Here is a 15,027-nt window from a genome sequence, read left to right as displayed (position 1 = left end):
CTGAAGGCCTGATGGAACATGACATGCAAGAGGAAATGGGTCACCATTCACAAGAACTGCAGAGAATTCCGTGGCTTTGACAAAAAGCCAGGATCCCTTTAAGATGAATAGATTTGGAATCACCCAGAGAATAGCTTGGTGGGAGGAGATTTTTTTCTGATGACAGGGAGGTAAGAATGTGAGTGGGGAATTTTGACCAGAGAGGACTCGACATTCCTTGGTCACAGAAATAAATATTTACAGAGTCATCGGGTGGTCACTTAAAGCGGGAGTATTAGTGCAGATTATTCTTGGAACCTGAGTCAGGCAAATTTGAGAGAAGAGGAGAGTAGGAACTAAATTTATTAAAATCCATTTGAGTCAGGACCCGCTCCTCCTTCTCAATGACTTCAGCTGCTTTTCCCCTAGACCAATGCTGGTTCTGTCCTTACTGGGGTCCTTGGTACTTCTCTGGGATATTACGGTTGTTTCCTGGTCTCTCACACGGCTTGCCCATCTTCAGCTAATTCTCCCCATGTCTCCAGTGTGCTCTTTGTAGATTGTTAATTTAAATGGGTGCCTCCATTGCTCAAATCCATGTAAGGCTTTCCCAGTGCTGGTGCTTCAAGTTGCAGCACTGTAGTTAATAAAATGGCTTCATGCTCAGAGCTTTTGCTAAACGAGTAGATCACTGTTGCTCTTTCTACACAGAGGGGAACAATAACATTTTTGAGCCAAGTTTAAAGCAAGCATTTATTAAATATTAAATACTGACCAAGAAGAGACTTTGGTCAGGACCGGCCTGCTGGAATTTCCCAGCCAGAATCAAATAACATTAAAAAAAAAAAATGTTGTATATTGATGAAATGAATCACCAAGACTAGCTGGCAAAGAAAAGGGGAACAAAAACTCATAATGTTTACAGAATTTATTAAACCATAGGCAAAATGGGAAAAGCTAAGATTGAAATCGCAGTAAGAGACCTCTACCCAAGCTTTTGAATGACAGCCTGCTCCGATTAAAATCTACCAGGAAACAGATCTTAGTATCTCAGTAAAAAGTGACCAGGAGGCTGGAGAGCTGGCTCAGCAGTCAAGAACATTGGCTGCTCTTTCAGCGCACTAAGGTTGAGTTCAGCACCCACAGGGCAGCTCACACATCTGTAGCTCCACTCCCAATGTCTTTTCTAGGCTTCTCCAGACCTTGTCAATGCGGTAACAGGCATCTATGCAGGTAAAACACTCACACACGTAAAATACACTTAAAAACTATTTTTATGAAAGTTAGGATAACCTAGCTTCTGGGTAAAGGCAACAGACCTCAGCTGTCTAATGGATGCCCAGCCAAGAACAGCACTCAGCAATTCATTTTACGTAGGAGCCATGTTGTTCTATGTACAATGTTTGTGTTAATGATGACCTCAGGCAAATGCTATGTGCCTTGGAGATACCTTCCATACTCTTTGGTTTCGCCTCTTGCCTTCATCTTTGTATCCCACGTTTCTATGTTGGCACCTATAATTCTTCAATTCAAGTTTGCATCAGTCTAAATAGGCTGGCCAAAGAGTCCCAGGGTGCCTCCTTCATGCTGGGATGACAAACAAACACATGACCAACCACACTCAGCATTTCATATTGCATCTGGGCATGGAACTTAGGCCCTCTCAGTCACAAGGCTAGCACTTCCTCAACTGAGCCACATCTCCAGCCCAATTCCTATATTTTTAATCCTCTTCTCAGTGACACTTTGCTCCCCAATGTTCTCAGCCATTCTCTTTCTCCATGTCAGCAAGACTTTTAATTTTCTTTGTCTCATGCTCCTGGGGACAAATCATCATGACAGGTGAGAAGGTGGGGAAAGAAGGACTGTGAGGTGCGACTCTGGTGGCTGGGAAGGGAGGGTGAGAAGGAAACCCTGAGTTCCATCTTGGGCAGACTAGGTTAAGGGAAAAAATGTAGAAAAGAGAATAAAGGACATGAAATTGACGGACTCTCTCAAAACTAACTATACTTGGTACCACTCTAAGAGACTTCAATACCTTGAGGCTAGGACAGGGGGGCTGGGGGGCACTTTGCCTGGTCTGAAATTTTTTGTTAATTAATCAGCAATTCTTTCAAATAGAAGTGCCAGAGCTCAACAGCAAAGAGGAAGCAGACTGGCCCTGGCAGATGGTTAGAGCTCAGCCAAGCCCAGCTCTGCGATGCACTGAGTGGGAGCTGTCAACCTCTCCCTGTTAATCCTCATCTGGAAGGGGAGGTCTCAGTCACAGGGTTATAGGCTTAAGTGAGTCTATGGAAAGCACGAAACCGTGCTTCAGAGGTTGAAGGCTCTCCACGAATAAATGAGAACAATACTGGGAACTGATCACACATGACACAAGATGGGACAGTAGCTCCAAATCAGCTAGAGTTTTAGATACACTTTACTGTTACCTAAGAAAACTTGTTTTAGTCACAAACAAGACAATAGGCATGTTTTCTTTCTTTCTTTTTTTTCTTTTACCTTCTAATCGAAGTTATGTGTTAGGCCATAATTCTTGCCCAGAGTTTTCTGTTTAAGACTGTTACTCTGCCCTTCGAAAGACAAATGATATGAAAATAAATAAAATGAAGGATGCTCCAGCTTGGATACTATTCCTTCTAGATCGAATGTTGGCATATTAGACAGAATTTGTGATGTCCCCATTTCCAGAGTGGTGAGAAGTGTTCATGGGTTTTGCTGTCATCTTCTATAGGCACAGAAATGTCCATTTATTTCCATTTATAATGCTTCTTCCCCACTCCCATATTTATGGATATATATAGATATATATTCAATTTATAAAGGTATTATTTACATGCCATTTTTCCTGGTAGGTTCTCTATTACCTAAAGCAAGAATTATGGTCTGACACATAACTGCTTTTAAAAGAGAAAAAAAAGAAAAGATCATATATATACATGGATATATGTATATATATATGAATATATATATGTATTCATATATATATGAATATATGTATTTGGGAACTTAGTGACATCACCATGGACCCATGTGGACAAATCAAACCTTAAAACCAGGTGTATCTCTGTCATTATTTTCCCTTCCTTGGAGACTGGAATTCCTGTTGTGGACAGAGACCTTTTCTTACATTGCTTAGCACACTGTCACCATATAAGATATGTTTCATCCAGCTTTTCACTCTTAGACATTCAGGGCTTTGACCTCTCTACTGTTGCTGGGGAAGGGGAGGTCGGTAGCATCAGGAAGATAACCCTTTTATTTTTGCTAAGTGAAACTTAGAAAATTTTTTTGCTCATATTATTTTCTTTCACCAATACTCCCAATTATTTCCACCCCCACATTTGATTCTAAATTGGGGATTGAATATTTGAAACACATTCAAGTTGAAAAACACAACAGTGCTTGAAAACCCCCATCAGAATCATGCTAAGTACAGGCACAGCTGTTAAGATAAAATAAATCCAAGACAGCCCAGCAACTAAACACAATCGTGTGTCTTCTTAAAGGGACAGGCAGACTTAAATGCTGTCTGAAACAACATTTTAATTGCACAAAAGCGTTCACGTATGAAATTTCATGTGGTTGTTTTGGTCTTGGTGATAGAGGGCGTTCTATTCCTCAGTAATTCAACTTGAGCAGTTAATTACTGACAGCCACTGAGTATGTGAGAAAAGAAACTGCACATGCCAGGTAGATGGCCCAGTAGTTAAGAGTGAGCACCGCTCTTGCAGAGGCCTGGAACTCAATCCCAGTGTCCAGGCAGGCCGCTCCTGACCATCTGTAACTCTAGTTCCAAGGGGATCCAATGCTTCTGACCTCCTTAGGCACCTGCCTTCATGTGCATATTCCCTACCCCATCCCCACATAATTAAGAATAAAATAAAAATTTTAAAACAGAACCTGCCTAATTAAATATAAATCATAAAGTCAAATAAGAATTGCAAATAAGATTAACATTGAATATAACTGCCAATTTGCAGAATAAAAAGGTTCAAATGTTTGGTTGATTCCAACAACTTGGCTTTCTGATTCATCTGATCTGTCTTGCAGGAAACTCATTAAAATCATCTCAAAACAGCACAAAATAAAAAACCCCAGTTGTAACTGATGGCAGAGAAAACTCTTCCAAGGGAAACAGGCATCTTAAGAAGGGTTTCTAGCACAGGTGTATGCCAGATATGTTAGTTCTATCTCGGAATGCTTGTCATGGAAAAGGATGTATCAGAGTTCCCCTGTAAATATGTGACTCAATAGTATATTTAAATTGATTCAGTTTGTGAAGGTATTTTTACATGTCATTTTTCCTGGCACATATCTATTACCTAAAGCAAGAACAGGCAAGAAAACAGTAATGTGCCTGAAAAAAAAATACTATTTTGTGGAAGTTGCATTTATAACAAAATTGTTTAATATTTCTGAACTAATTAGAATAATAAACAGGACTGGGGAGAAAGCTCAGTGGGAAAACAGCTTTGCCATGCAAGGATGAAGGCCTGAGCTCTGTCCCTAGAACCCATGTCAAAAAGCTGGGCATCTTACAACTTGTAACCCTAATGCTGGAGAGGAGAGACAGCCGGGCCATCAGGGCTTCCTGGCCAGCCAGTCTAGCTGAATGGGCAGGTCCCAAGCCGCTGAGAGAACCTTTCTTCCCAAACCAAGGCAGACAGAGCACTGAGACTGAGTACGCACATACACACTTGAATACCTCCATACAGATGTACACAGAGAGAGAGAGAGACAACAGCAAAGAAAGTAAATGTGGTTCTGAAAAGCTTTCTTGCCTTCGGTGTATAATTCTAACACAAGTCATAGATCGCCCTGTTATGATTTGGATCTTCATTGGGGGCTTGCTGCTGGAACTTTAGGGTGTGGAAGAGCTGGGCAAGGTAGCATGCATACCTCTAACCCCAGCACTGTGTGGGTGTTGTGGAGGTGGGGGAGTGGAGACAGGAGGAACTTCCTCGCTGCTACCCCAGCTCCAGGTGCAGGAAGATCCCTTATCTCAAAGGAATGAGGTAGAGAAAGAGCAAAGAACAGGGCACCCGACATCCCCCTCTGGCCTTTGTGCACACACAGGCACATAGGCCACAGGCAAATTTTCAGAAGAGATGGTACCTAGTTGGAAAAAAGTCAGGTCCTTGAGAAAGTTCCCTTGAAGAGGGTACTGGGGCCCGACCCGTCCTTTCTCTTTACTTCTCTGCCACCCTGAGATGAGGAGATTGGTGAGCCACAAGTCCCTTGATATGCTGCCTCACCTCGTTCCCCAAGACAGTGGAGCCAAGACTCCGCATGTGCTGAAAACCTTTTTAAAGTGTATTATCCCAGGGACTTTTGTCACAGCAATGGAAAGCTAATACAAGCCCCACGATTTTCCTTCGTAATTACTCCTTTCGACCTTCCTAGTTATTCCACTCGTAAATAAGTCCTATTCTGACTTTTGTTAAAGCTCATAACATTTGTCCCAGTAAAACGAAACATCACAGCCACAAGTCACTGCTTGAGATTTTGTTGTTGCTACTATTAGAAAGCTCCCTTGGTTGAAGGAACAGCAGCCTAACAGTGGCTTGGAATCTTTGTGAGTTAATAAACAAAGCACCCAGTGGGAGGTGGTCCCAGCAGGTTTGAGAACTCAGTGACATCACCATGGACCTATGTGGCCAAGCCAACCTTTTCAACCGGGTAGTGGAGCTCAGAGTTCAACACGGTCATGATTTTTTCTTCCTAGGAGACTGGAGTTCCTGTTGTGGGCAGGTTTGGCACACAGTCACCATTCAGAAAGTACTCACTAAGGCACAAGGTCAGACTAGGACTTGATGAAATTGGAGGGCTTATGTACAGAACCAAATGTTTGAATCATTCAAGCTATGCTGGATTGTGCTTTTAAACAGATTTCTGTGTGGCTGAAAGACATCAGTTCTTGGGAAGGTCTTTTGTCAGTTGAGCAAAGCTCTGTATTTAACAATTTCAAGTCTAAGAGAATAGAGCAAACAATCGTTTTGTATTTTAAAAGGCAGGGGCATCTGCTGTTTAGGAAGGTAGCTTTGTGTGTGTGTGTGTGTGTGTGTGTGCGCGCGCGTGCATGCGCGCGCGCGCTCTGCGTACTTGTACACTGGAAAGGAAGGAGAGACCGAGCAAAAGCTGGGAATCTGGAGGATTGAGAGGAGGAATGTTTGGGGCTAAAGGATGGTGTGAGGAGTAGTTATGTTTTCAGTTTAAATTACTGTGCTGAAGAGATCAATAAAACACAAATGCTTCTAAGCAATAAGCCCCACTTTCTCAAGGACAAATAAATGTGTAAGTCCTTCTTGCCCAAGGACAGAAAATTTCCTGAAATGCCAGGGGCTGTTGCTCATGTAAGATAGCTATGTCTTCATTTTTGTACACAAATTTGGTTGCCTCAACTGCACAGGATGTGCTTGCTCATGCACAGGATGTATGCTCGCCCCCGATTGGCCAAAAGCAGGAAGTACATAGCCTTGTGGGTTTTGGAAGCACTGGACTAATAACTCGTGGCCATTGTCTGGGAATCCTGGGGGGTATGGACTTGGCCAGTGTCCATTATCCTGGCCAGTATTTTAAATATATATATATATATATATGTATATAATTTCCAGTTAGCAGAGTAAAGATAGTCCAAAAGTTCTACACCCGTTTCTCTGCTTCCTTGTGACTATTCCCTGGTTGAGAAGACTGAATTCACTTGGCCCCTGAACTCTGCCTGCCCTATATTGCATTTAACTGTTCTCACAAATAAAATGACTATAAGCACAGAAGCAGATCACTCAGTATTTAGCAAGGCTTACGTTTATCCACCCTGATGTCCTTAAAAAGGCGGACCTGGCCGGAAACCAGGAGTAATAGAAGCAGGACCACTAACAGAAGTGACTCAGCTCATAGTCTCGTCTGTTCCAGCGCACACAGGCTCTGACAAAAAATGCACCTCAGTGGATCCCTAACTCGTTGCGTGTACTGAGCAACCCAGATGGTATGCGCTGCAGCAGAATGCCTTGAGTTGGCATTCCGTTACTCCCCAGCTCTGAATCTGCATGCCAGAAGCAGCCTTGGACCTGAGTCTCTGCTTGGGTGTATGAAATACTGTCTCTGAGAACGACAGATGAATTGAATTGGGGGTGGCTCAGAAGCTATTTCAGCAGAATTACGGTGTTTTAAATATCACAATACCTACCTCTGAATATTCTTGCAGAGCAGTAGTAAGCTGTAGTGTGTGTGTGTGTGTGTGTGTTCTACCTGCTTAGTGTAACCATGAACTGCTGAGGCTACAGAAATGAACTTGAATACAGCCCTCCTGTTACACCTAGTGGGACGAGACAGACCACCGGAGAGGAAACAGACTAAGAAGGCTGCTCTATATCCAGGTGGGATCTGAATGATGAAAAGCAATCATTATGGAGCCCTTGTGGAAAGACTCTTCCAGAAAGATTGTCATGGTTTGATCTGAAATGTCCCTCAAACACCCACAGGCTTTTAACAGCTTTGTCCCCAGCCATTGGTGCTGTGTGGCGATGGACAAACTATTGTGGGAGGGATATAGAAAGTTGAATACAGGGATATATATATATCCTTGAAGTGATTGAAGTGACTTCTTCCCTGCTGCTCCCCCTCCCTGGCCCCACTTGGCTTCCTGGCTACCTTAAAGTGAGCAGCTTGGGTCCACGGGTGCGGCCCGCCATAGTGATGAGCCTTGACCAGCCTCAAAGCTGCAGGCTCAGCAGCAGCAAGCTCTGAACAATGATGTGTTGATAAACCTTTTTTGTGTTTTGCCAGAAGACAAACCAGAAGGCTGCAATGATGATTGCGCAGGTGCAAGAAGCCAGGGGGTTTGTGGGGTGGGGATTCCCTGCTGGCAACTTTCTGTGCTGAGTAAGAACTTCCAGAAATGTCAGTTCAGCTTAAGCCATTTATTCCATGCTAAGCACACAGAGAAGTAATTAATGTCCTAAGCCAGAGGTTTTATTTATTAAAATCAGGCATATTCTCAAGGAAAGAATTGTCACATGAATGCTGAGCACACAGACGTGAGCCACATCTTTGGGCAATGTATAGATTTCTCCTGTTCAAGTGCTTACTTTGAAAGAGAAAAACCTGAACAGTCACCAGGTACTGAAAACCAACCAAAAGTCCCTGGTACTGAGGACCCAGCACACAAATTGGCTCTTGCTTACTGACACTTTATTCTAGTACCAAATAAGCAGCCAGAAGAAAGGACAAAGCATGGTTGAAGGTTAGATAAGGATAAGAACAAGGTAATTTGATATTTGGGAACTGGAAGGATTTTTAAGTGAAGGTGTCCAGTTTGGCATCACAAAGGTGGCATTTGTGGAAGAAATACAAACGCTAAGGGGAAAGTGCTTAAACCCAGGAATGCTCAGGGCAAAGGTCCTGAGGCAGAAGTGTCTAGTTAGGCTGAGGAAAAAATGAGGGGATAGTAGTTAGTTGCTAGTGGGCATGTCTGTTGAATATAAGGTCAGGGCGCTAAAAGAGGTGTGTGCAGAGAGGCAGATCATGAGAATCTTAGAGCTAGAAAACATTTTGGCTTTCTTGATATGTATAGAGCCACAGAGGTGACATGATCAATGCTTTGTTAGAATTTTCCTAAATGGAGGTCAGTAGACTTCAGGGGAACTAGGGAGAACATTTTCATGTTTTGGAAAAATAAAAAGAGCATTATATTAGCATGTCCTTTAATTTTGCTGGAGAGGGAAATAGCTTAAGCAAAGCTGAAAACACCCCCTTGCCTATCCTACGTTTCCTCCCCATACCAAATTACTTTCTCTCAAGCCCAGAAAAGTCCCTTTCAGCTCTGGGCTACAGCTACCCTTATTTCAGGCTATTTATCTTGTCCTGTGTATCAGTGAGGATCTTCTTGGTCTAAGTAACCGAATATCTGACCCCAAAAGCCTTAAGCAAAGAGCCTTTTACTATTTTGGGTGAGGAGCAGGCTGGAGCTACTGTGTGGAGCCATCCAAGGTTAAGTTAGCCATTCAGTGACACTAGGGTTTGGGGTCCTCCTGGTGCTTTTGTAAGATGTGCTGCCACAGTTGATGCCAAGGCAAGGTGTAAGGGAAAAGACTCCCTAGTGGCTGGCAGGATGGAAAACTTCCCCTGAGCGCCCTGCTCCATCCTGTTACCTATTGACTAGGATCAGGTCCCATGCTCAGCCCCTCAGTCGGTCCCTACCAGAGAGGGACAGAGGACAAAAGCGTAGATCAGTGATCTCAAAGGATGAGCTAACACCCTTGGAAGGGTCTCCCCAAAAGTCCTCCAAAGGGGATCTATGAATTACTTTTGCTGAAACACTAAGCCATTTGCCTGAGTATACAATGGGGTGTTCCAGAGGCTGCCAGAAACAGCGTCACAGACATAATGTAGACACTTAAAAACGTGTATGTCTTCTACATGTAAATAAACATGCAAATTTCTAAATACCATGGGGTTTTTAAAGCAGTACAGATTTTCATGAAAGTCTACCATTTTGTGTTGACATTGATTTTTGATGTTTTGCTAAACTTTTAAAAGTTTTCCATAGTGTGGTATTATCCACAGATACGACCTATACAAACGAACGCTTTTGGGAGACCTTGTTACTTCACTGTGTGAAGCATGTCCCAAAGGCGGAACACCTCTCGATTATTCGGACAGATTGAAATGAATGACTTAGCTAACCCAGGAGTAAGCCAGAGTGAAGTGGGAAAGATGAAGCCCCTAATTGTTTCAAAAACCGATGTCATATTAAGATATTTCTTGGGATAGGAAAAGGAGTGCTATTTTGTAGAAGGGGCAACGGAACTTTCCGAACGCCCCATTAGCGGGCTGATTTGGGGAGCAAGACAGCCTTGGCAGTGGTTTCTCACTAGCCTCAGCCCTGCGACCTCAAGATGGATCCTTTCTGTGTGTACTCAAGGACATCTAATCTGTGTCCCTCCTCTTCTACCCACTGCTCATTTCTGCACCCTGATCTTCCATCCAGGATTGAGGCTGCGTGTAGTCCTCCTTCCTCTCTCTCTCTTGTTCTTCGGTGGCAGTGGTCGGCGTGTTTCTTGTTTTCCTTCCATGTTGTTTTGGTCTCAAATTGCTCTCAGGAGCCAATTTAGAACTCCAGCCCGTTTTTCTCCTCTTGGGTAAATACCTGGCTAGAACCTCACCACCCTGCCCTTCACTGCGATTTCTCCATCTTCCTTTCCCCAGGGAACTTTAGGCGGACATGATAGGGAGAGGCAGAAGGATTTGGCCATCTGCTGCTGTCCTGTGTTTTCTCTACAGTGGGACGCCGAATGGGCCTAAGGAGTTTTTCATCAACTTCTAGTTCACAAGTGCCATGTTTTTTAGTTTCCCCTGCAGCCGTCCCCTCCCCAGGTCCGTTTCTTTGCCTTAACCTTATTTGCCACTGGTGCTTTACTCACACCACCCAGGCTGGCCTCGGGCTCCCAATGTAGTCGAAGATGACCTTGAACTTCAGTTCTGCCGGATCACCGACCCTTATGGGCGCGCTGCGTGCGGTCCTGGGGACTGAACCCAGGACTTCACGCCCATTACCCTGGCCCTGGTTTCACACGGCTTTTTGTACCACTGGCATGTTCGGCACTCACGATTCCCGAGGCCACTACCTCCCTTCCCCTGGGCCTGACCTAATTCTGGACGCCCGTTGGTGTCTCTCCATTCTGGCGAGCGCACCTGGTTCCCTTGGGAGCCCCGCTTTCGTTCCTTGAGGAGCTGGGGCTCGGGGGGCCTCGGAGGCCGGGCTCTACAGCAGCTAGGACCCTCCCCGTGTCCCCGCGGAGAGCTGGGGGCGGAGAGCTGGGGGCGGGGGGCAGCGGCCGGGTGAGCTCGGGCGTAACAGGTGCGGCGGCCGCAGCTGCGCCGGGGAGAGGCGCTCGGCGTCTGCCCGGGGCTTTTCGGAGGCTCAGCCCCTCTCCGGACCAATGAGGGCCGCGGTTGTTCGTCGCCTGGCAACCGGCGGAGCCAATGGGCGGCGCCAGCGCGGGGCGGGGTGGGATGGGCGTCCGGCGAGGGAGGCGGCGGGAGGCGGGCCCGGCGGGCTGGAGGCTGCGCGGAGCGGCGGGCCGGGCGGGGAGCCGCTGCGTGCCGCCGCGGGTGCGGGCCCGCGGGCTGCGGGAGGCGCGAGCCGCTCCCGGTGCCGTGACGGTGAGCGGCGGGATTGTGACGCGCAGCCGTGGAAGGGCACCGGGCTGGACGTGGGCGCAGGCACCAGGGCCGGCTCTCGGCGGGCTCGGCGCAGCCGTTGCGGCGGTTGGAGAGCGTTGTTGCCCGCCGCCTGCAGCGGGAGGTGCGAGGTAGGTGCTGGGGGAGCTTCCCCGCGCCCTTGCGGGGTGCGGCGCGGGCACGCGCGGGGTCCCCTCGGCCCGCGGGCTCGGCGATTTCTCAGAGGCTGCCGCAGGACTTAGCGAGAGGTCCGCTGCTGCACGGGTAGGTGCCTCGGAGTGGTCCAGCCCCACGTTCAGGGGAAGAACTTACATCATCACAGCGGTAGCCTTGGTTGAGGAATTATTTGGTCTCGAATTTTCCAGTGTTGTACAGTGAATGGTGAGGAATACAGCGCGTATTTCTCCTAGTGCAGAGCTCCGGGTTATGCAAAGTCACCTGGGCCCGGGAAATAAAACTTGCCAAATAATTCCCCATCAGCACCAGTAGAGGAATCTTTACATTAACACCCGCAGTTCAGGCTCCTTCGCCCTGCCAGTCATACTCTTAACTGGCAACGCTGATGCAGTTGTGAGAACTGGGATTTCCTTCTAGAATCTAGACTGTATGGAAGGTGAAGGGCTCCCAAGCCCAAGGGTGAGAGCTTCTTGGATTTGGGATTTCCTTCCATTCAGATTGGAGTCCAGGCCTGGAGTTAGAGGAGAATAGTGCTACCATGGAGCCCACAAGGTTCTGGAAGAAATCCTTCTAGCCCATAATTTGGTCTTGAACTTGAAAGGCCTGTATATGACATGACACGTTATGAGATTGGATAAAGTTTGAGAAGACCTGGATTAGAAAAATGCTATCTTGAAATGTAGAACAGAGGCAGATTTGTAAACTTCAATCCAGCCAGCAAAACTTAATCCCTCCAATCTCCTTAACTCCCCAAGAGCCTGCAGGCCAGGAAGCTTAGAGTGTCCATTCAATCTAAACAAGTAAAAAGGAGCTGTGATCCCATTCGACACTGACCTGCCTGGTGTGCACGAAAGTTCCTCACACAAAATGGTTCTCTGAGAGGAGGATTAGGAATGGATAGAATTCAGACCGGGGCTTTTTTGGTGAGTGGTGGGGCCCCAACAGTCTAGTCATTTTACACCCTTCTCTTCTCATTCCCCATCTGTACCGTGAAGATAATGAGGTCCAGGGATTAGGTAATGGGGTGAGGCAGCTTGAAGATAACTGCAGAGGCTTGGTTTTTCCAGGATGAAATGGAAAGCTCTCTCCATAACACATTGTGCCTTGTGACAAGACTTGTTAAGTGCATAGCATCCTAGACTTGCTGAGGCAGGTGTGTACAAAGTGGAAACGTTAACTGTTTGTATTACCCCAGAGGCCTCAAACCCAGCCCAGTCAAGTTATATAGTTGTGTTCTCTTAAAACCGGGCAGACCAGTTCTTTGGCCCAAACCGGATAGGATACAGATTTTGTGGATGTGCCCTCCTCCTTCACTTAGCATTCAGCTAGAAATTCAGCTAGGAAGACTAGAAAAACGCTTTCCCACAGTGATTTGAATGTATGTTAAAATGGGAGCCGCAAGCTCTGTATGCCTGCTGGTGCCTTTTATCCCTGCTACATGGGAGCCTGAGATAGGTGGATAGCCTGAGTTTAGGAATTCCAGGGCAACAAACAGATTCTGTTTAAAAACAACACCCTCTTGTTCCTTGGGGAACCAGACCCAGAGCCATGCATGTGCTGGCCAAAGGTTCTGTTGCTGAGGTTTGAAGACCAGTGCCCCTTTATTTTGAGGTGGGGTTGCCTTGTTACTGGCTTGCCCAGGCAGGCCTTGAACTTGCAGTTCTCCTGCCTCAGCCTCCCAGGTGTCTGGAATTATAGCCCTCTGCCTCTAGGCCCAGCTGCAGAAGCGATTTTAAGTGCTAGCTTCCTGTATCCTTTACAGTAGCTGTGAACATGTGGTGGCTTAGCCATCTGTTCATACCAAGAGTCTTTTCTGTGTCTTGGGTCATTGTGGCTAGCTGGTAATGAGCATGTATCTTACCTTCAATTCGTGAGCTTATGGGAAGAGATAGAGAAATACATCATCCATTATTAGGAAAACCTCATACCATTTGATGCTGGCCCATTTTGTATAGTGTAGGAGCAGATTTATTATATGTTAATAAATTTATTCTTTGAATAAATATTTATTATCAGACGCTCAGCTGCTACTTGACAGGCCTAAGGATAAAAAGATGTGTTCCTCTGAATAGTCTGTACTTAGGGAGTTTTTGTGTGGAAAAGGAAAAAAATCCGAATGTGGAAAGGTTGTAGAAAAGAAGGCATTTTTCAGCTGTGTCCTGACAGGTGCCCAACGAGCAACTGTTGCATTGTGTGCAGCGAAGCAGGTGCAGCTTACAGGTGGTTGGTGCCATCCCTTTGTCTGGGGACTGCAGGTGGCTGCTGGAACTGCATTAACAATAAGAGTCAACAGTGGTGCTGTGAACCTTGACCGGAAGGCAGTGAGCAATATCTGAACCGTTTTATTGGGGATTAGATTGCTTCTGATGTAGTGTATGTCTGCCCGTCAGTAATTTATGTAGTCCTCGGGGCTCTAGACTTCTGTGGTCCAGGTAATTAATACCTGAAAGCAGCCGGTTTTTCACAGGTCATGGAAATGAAGCTGACAGGAGCCTTTTAAAAGCAGCAGTGATTTCTGGAAAGCAGGTCTTTGTTGAGTTGTCTTCTGTGCCAGGCCTGGTCGGCAGAGATCAAAGGTGGTGGAGATGCAACCCACTGGTGGAAAACAGTCAGCGCAGAACCCGAGGGATAGGAGGCCCCGAAACGTCAGCCTGAAGCCATGTGGGATTTGGAGAGGAGACTCTGGAACCAATAACGAGTCTTAGTGGAAGTTAAACAGAATTGTGTGACTGCAGTTCTGAACTGCCACTGCGTCTCCTTCCTTCAGATTCTCTTGGCAGTCAGATGCTCCTTTCCACACTGGTCCTCTGCTGGTAATCCAGGAGGGATGCTAACGCTGTGACCTGCTTCCTGGGGTTGCGCTCGCTGAGTACGTGTGTCCTGATAATAGCAGAAGTCGGGAGCCTTTGGAACACTTGGTGTGTGAGAAGTGTTTGTAATTAGCCAAGCTTGGTGGCACATGTAAAATCCTTGCACTTTGGAGGCTGAGGAATAAGGACTACAAGTTCAAGGCCAGCCTGGGCTACTCGGAAATCCCTGTCTCAAAAACCAAAGCAAAAACCTAAACAAGCTGATAAAAAGCTATGATTGAGCTGGGCGCTGGTGGTAGTGGTGGTGGTGGCTGTGGTGGCTGTGGTGGCTGTGGTGGCTGTGGCTGCAGTGGCTGCAGCGCCAGCGCAAGCCTTTAATCCTAGAATTTGGGAAACTTTCATTCCAGCACTTGGGAGGCAGAGGCAGGATCTCTGAGTTTGAGGTCAGCCTGATCTTCAGAGTGAGTTCCAGGACAGCCCAGGCTACACACAGAAACCCTGTCTCAGAAAGAAAAAAGTTCTGATTGAGGGAAAGGGTCTCAGGCCGGGATAATGGCCATGGGCTTTCCAGCATGCCTGTGTAACTACTGTGTGATCCAACATAAAACCATAAGTACTGAATTGGGGGAGGTCTTCTGAGTCTTGTTTTTATGTAACTTGATTGTGTGGTTCTCATGAGTAATTGTGAATTAGTGTCAATTCACAGTGTCAAAAGGTTGGCCTCAACTTTAGTCTGCAAAGCCTACGCTTCCTAGGCATCTCTGGATGTCTGTATGTTTACCCAAACCCAGTTCCATTAACCTTAGTCTTCTGTCCTAAGTAACATGTTGTCTAGTACCAAACATAGGCTTTTATTTGAGAAAACGTGTGTTCTTTC

The 15,027-nt window shown here is 46.2% G+C and overlaps 1 protein-coding gene across 2 annotated transcripts in view; it reads left to right on the top strand.

The window, feature by feature from the left end:
• The first annotated feature begins 11,056 nt into the window (after positions 1-11,056).
• The window catches only part of Ssx2ip (SSX family member 2 interacting protein), a 34,456-nt gene continuing 30,485 nt past the window's right edge, over positions 11,057-15,027 (top strand). For both annotated transcript variants that reach the window (XM_055614337.1, XM_055614336.1), the window contains exon 1: positions 11,057-11,294. The gene's annotated coding sequence lies outside the window, so the exon portion shown is untranslated. The remainder of the gene's footprint in view (positions 11,295-15,027) is intronic.

The sequence above is a fragment of the Psammomys obesus genome, unplaced genomic scaffold (genome assembly GCF_907164565.1).
Source record: "Psammomys obesus unplaced genomic scaffold, mPsaObe1.curated_primary_1811, whole genome shotgun sequence".
NCBI classification, from domain to species: domain Eukaryota; kingdom Metazoa; phylum Chordata; class Mammalia; order Rodentia; family Muridae; genus Psammomys; species Psammomys obesus.
Note: the sequence above shows the minus strand (reverse complement) of the source record. Positions and strands in the feature narration are given on the sequence as shown.